Raw genomic sequence first — 5,192 nt, 5'->3', positions numbered from 1 at the left:
TACTAAAATGTAAGTTCATTTGTGTAAGTTTACTTATATTCCCTTCCCTTCACTTCCCTTCCCTTCCCTTTATTAGAACTCTCAAACAAGTTGAATTAAGTTCACATTCTTCTCTTCCCTTCCCTTCCTACTTTATCTTTCTCTTCCCTTCCCCTAGTGAACTCCCAAACATAGTGTGAATTTAGTTTTCTTTTCCATTTTCTGCTATTTTGCCTGAACATAACATATTCTAGCTATGGTCATGGCATCAATTTCAACACATGTTAAATGACTTTTTTCGGTCCACCTAGCGCCATCAACAACTCATAATAGAATACCTCAATAAAGGTAACACAAAATAAGGGACTGAAGGCTACTTAAAAGCACTTAAGACTTGCTTCATCAAAATTAGGATGAGTTTATCTTTTTTTATTCTAACTTAAATGTTCACTTATAGCTTAGTTTTATAATAAGTTTGTACCCTTTGGTGCCCCTTCAAGGATTAGACTCCAGTACCTCATTCTCAATCCTCTTGTTTACGTCTTTAACACTCTAGGCGTTATATATATGGTAAAATTTGTATTCTTGGAGGACAAAAATTCAGTTTTTTTGCCCTTTTTAATACTGAACAGGTTTACATAGAATAATATTATGATTTATGGTTCAATGTTTCTTCAAATACTCCATCTCAAAATGCTAATAAAAACTCACCCTTTTTGATTCTCCATATAGACCCGTGCGGTCACACAAATAATATAAGACCATGAAAGCACCAAACTCTGACCTGAAACATAATCATCGAGAACCCTTAGCCTGAGTTGCAATCTAACAAGAATTTCATTGTCAAAAACTTAGAAAATATCTCAGCTTACATTGCTCTCAATGTCAATCTGTGTTCAACCAAGAAATCTTAATCCAACATAAGGAATCTGAACAGCTCCATAGAGAAGAAGCAAATTACACTTGATAAGATTCAAGCAAACAACTAAATATTTTCAGAATATAATTTAGTAATAATAGGCACCAGAAAATGGTAGGTGTTTCTGCCGTCCGAGTCTTTGAATATGGTGATAGTAGCCCATCCTCTAGTAAGTGAGTATTAGCATCTTCCCTAAATGGACCGATACCTTGGCATGGAATATCTCTCAAGAAGATTGGACATATTGAAGAGTGATAATCAGTTCAAATTTCCTCCAAAATGTAAAAAACTCAAGATTACTCACCTCATCTTTGCTGATGATTTGCTTTTGTTTGGAAAGGGTGACCTGCAAACCATTATGAAGCTCCACCAATGTATCAGGGATTTTAGTGCAGTATCTGGACTTGAAGAAAATGCTGATAAAGCTTGTATTTTTTATGGTGGTGCCCAAGATTCTGTCAAAGCTTCAATTAACTCTCTTCTTGGCTATACTGAAGGTACATTCCCCATCAGATACCTGGGTATGCCTCTAATAAGTTAAAGGCTGTCTTTTGTGGATTGTAGTCCTCTATTCAGCAAAATTACTAGTCAGTTTCAAAAATGGATGAAATTCAAAAATCTATCATATGCTGGTAAACTTCAAGTTATTAAGAGTGTAATTCTTGGTATTCAAACTTTTTGGACTTCAAGCTATATCTTACCAACCAGTGTGCTCCAGAGGATTGATGATATGTGCAGGAACTTTTTATGGGGTGATGCCAGAATTCCGCTAGTCTCTTGGGATAAAATATGCACAGGTAAAAAATATGGAGGACTTGGTATTTTCTCAGCTTTAATCTGGAATGCTGCTGCTGCATTAAAGAATATATGGTTTATTCATATAAATAAGGAGTTACTATGGATCAAGTGGATTCATGGTAATTACTTAAGAACCAATGATATTTGGCAAGTTCAAACAAAGTCTGGTGATTCCTGGACCTGGAAACAAATGATCAAGATAAGAGATAAAGCTTCGATACAATGTGGTGGAATAGATAATCTGAGGAAGCTCATTGAATGTTGCTTATGTGATTGTTCTGGATTGGAGTCAAGGAACCACCTCTTCTTTGAGTGTGTATACTCGAAAAAAGTATGGAATAAGATCATGGACTGGTTGGAATTTAAATGGAAAACCTGTAACTGGGAAATACTATTAGAGTGGTACAACAAAAGCTTGAGGGGTAAAGGATTCAAACAGAAGGTTAAAAGAATGGCTCTGAATGCAACTATATACAAATTGTGGATTGAAAGAAACATGAGGATATTCCAGAAGAAAAGTCGAGGGGTTGATCAGTTGGTGAGAGACATCAAATTTGACATTTTTTCTATAGTTCTTAACAACAACACTTTGATGGAAAATAGAGAGTGGATGCTCTCTCTACTAAAAATGTAACAAGTGTTGCTGTGCATTTCTTCTTTTTGATTTCTCAATTTTGAGATTCTTGATGTACAAAAAACTTTCAGATTTGGTAAATGATAATATAAACTTCATTGACCAAAAAAAATAAATGGACCGATACCAAATTCGCCTACATTTCCATCATCATTTCTGGCACTGAAAATACTATATCACATTTCCAAATTCCATATACTTAAACCACAACATAATTAAGAAATTACAGCAAAAATAGAGCAAAAATTACTAACAATGGAATACATATTTTGAAAGAATAATAACACAAAGAGGTCTCAACCCAAAAAAAGAATGCTATACAATACAAAGAATTCACCCATATTAGCATTAGAGTTTCTGAAATTAAATTAGACCATCATACCTCGAAATTCCTTATAATCAAAATAAAAGAGATTAAAGATAATAAAGTAAAAAAAAAATGGCTGTGGGTTTTGTCCCACAACACTCAAAAGCACAAATAAAGGAATGCACATTTTGCCAGGATAATCGAAATCCAATACATAAAAAACTAAAATACTCGATCAAATTACAAAAAAAAACCGTGTACTTACATTTTGGATGCTGTTCTCCTCTTTAAATATGAGTAGAATTTAGGGTTTGCTCGAACACTATGAGTAGAATTTACCTCTGACGATGATTTTGGATTCATGTTGACAACCACAAATCTGGAGAGGATCAGAGAGCAGGGTTTGATCGACGACCCACGAATTGAGCGCCGACGAATTAGGGTTTGCTCGAACTAGGGTTTGCTCGAAATAGGGTTTCCTTCGACTAGGATTTGCTGGAAGGGGGGAGGGGGGTTGGGGGGTGGGGTAGACAATTTAGATACATATCATATTTCATCCGTGAGACTATCCTTGAGCCCTTATCCTATTTTCTTGATAGATTTCCTTTCATCCCTACCTTATCACTTTTGACTCCGGAACTTTCCACTGATTCTTATCTCTTAACTTTCCATTGTTTCTTGTTTCTTGTCTCATCTGTCTATGGATATCATTCCCTATCTATCCCTGGGGTTCTTATTTTAATTCCGAGGGCGGAATTTGTTTTAAGGGGGGTAGAATGTAAGGACCGTGATTTTTTATACTGGTTTAAAAATAATTTTTGGTTTTTTAACGTATTTAATTATTACTTTTAAAAGAGTATTTGTAATTTCTCGATTTTCTAGAATTTTCTATGATTTAAAAATCTGTTTTTTATTTATTTTAATGATTTTGTTAATTATAAATTCATTTGTTTCAAGTAAAAACTTTTAAATTAATATTTGGTTTTTCATAGTTATATTATTATTATTATTATTATTATTATTATTATTATTATTATAATATAGTTGTATCATACACCACACATCTCGTGTTATAACTTGTACTTGTATCATTTCATATACCACTACTGTATTTTGCCTATTATCACACTCCACTGCACAGCTCACTTCACTCTTAATCTAATCACCTCTCTCTTCACTTCCCCGAGAAACTACATCAGCTCACTCTCTCCTCTACATACTTTTCCATGCTCATCATCTCTCTACTTTTTCTCTCTCCACCCCAAACCGCCCACTTCTTTTGACAAACGCGCGCCGACTACTTCAGCCGCCCACGAGGGCGCTGCTCTTCCACCGACCCTGACTCTCTCTCTTGTCTCATTCACTCTCTCTCCAATCACGTCTCTCCTTCTCTCTCACGTTCTCTTTCTCTCTCGCTCTATATCTCTCCCTCCCCGACGAAGACAACATGCCATCTCTCTCTTTCTTCACCTCAGTCTCCCTCTCTCCAACTCTTCCCTCACTCTTCATCCACTTCATCTCTCTCTCCATCATCATCACTTCATCACCTCCACCTCCAACTCCATCATCTCTTCTCTAGCTCCATCCGCTCACCAACACCATCTCCAGCACCACCTCCCGAACCAACTCTCCTCTTCCACCTCTCCCTTGCCGCGCTGCCCCTGAGCTCTCTCCGACGACGTCACTAGTTCGCCGCTAGCTCCGCCAACGCCCAAGCCCAAGCTCCACGCCAGCCCAACTCCGACGAACAGCCCCCTTGAATCCCCACGCTGCTGCCACCTCCTCCTCCCTGATCTCCATCACCACCAGCACCTCCACCACCATCCAACATCACCAGCCCCATCTCCTCCACCATCCGCCAGCCCCTACAACCGTAGTCTCCACCTTTTAGTCGCCGGCGGACCCCGTCGGAGCCCACCGAGACTCTCCTGACAACCTCCGGCAAGCCCGAACAGCAAGGAGAAGCTCCAAGCAGCGAGAAACGGACCTGAACAGCGATGAACGGCGAAAAACTGCACTGCAGATTTCTGCAGTTTTGTGTCGACTTCCCGCGCACTTTCCGATCACCTCCGACCTCCGTTTCCGTTGATTTCTTCTCCGGTGAGTAGCCCTACATATTGCCTATCACCTCCAATTTGTATCACACTCTAACTCACTCTCTATCTCTCTCGGTATCGTCCGAAACATCGATCGACGGCAAGCAGTTCGCTGAAAACAGCAGCACTGTGCCAACTTCGCACGCGTTTCCCGGCCACTTCCGATCTCCGTTTCCGCCACCGTCTTCACCGGTGCGTAGCCCTTCGTGTTGTCTATCACACAGTTTATTCCTTTTACTTGGGCTCCTTATCTACACATCGTTATATTCATTCGAATATCGCTAATCGCTACTAATACCTCTCTTTTGTATTCTATCCGATTGACTTTCCGACGAGCCGTTGAACCTGTTGTGACCCGTGTATCCACCCCGACGACCCCCGCTGCAGTTGACGACGTACCCGAGGCAAGATCCCGCTTCCTCTTGACTCGTCAATTCCTATTTATATCTATCGTTAATT

At 39.2% G+C, this 5,192-nt stretch overlaps 1 long non-coding RNA gene across 1 annotated transcript; it reads right to left on the bottom strand.

Annotated features, from left to right (window-relative positions):
- On the bottom strand, positions 1,019-2,930 carry LOC109829583. The gene is made up of 3 exons (XR_002244078.1): positions 2,903-2,930; positions 2,458-2,492; positions 1,019-1,106 (listed from the first exon to the last, which is right to left on the bottom strand). It is a non-coding gene; the product is annotated as an uncharacterized LOC109829583 (long non-coding RNA).

This window comes from Asparagus officinalis, chromosome 2 (genome assembly GCF_001876935.1).
Source record: "Asparagus officinalis chromosome 2, Aspof.V1, whole genome shotgun sequence".
NCBI lineage: Eukaryota > Viridiplantae > Streptophyta > Magnoliopsida > Asparagales > Asparagaceae > Asparagus > Asparagus officinalis.
This window is presented reverse-complemented; position numbering and strand designations above follow the sequence as displayed.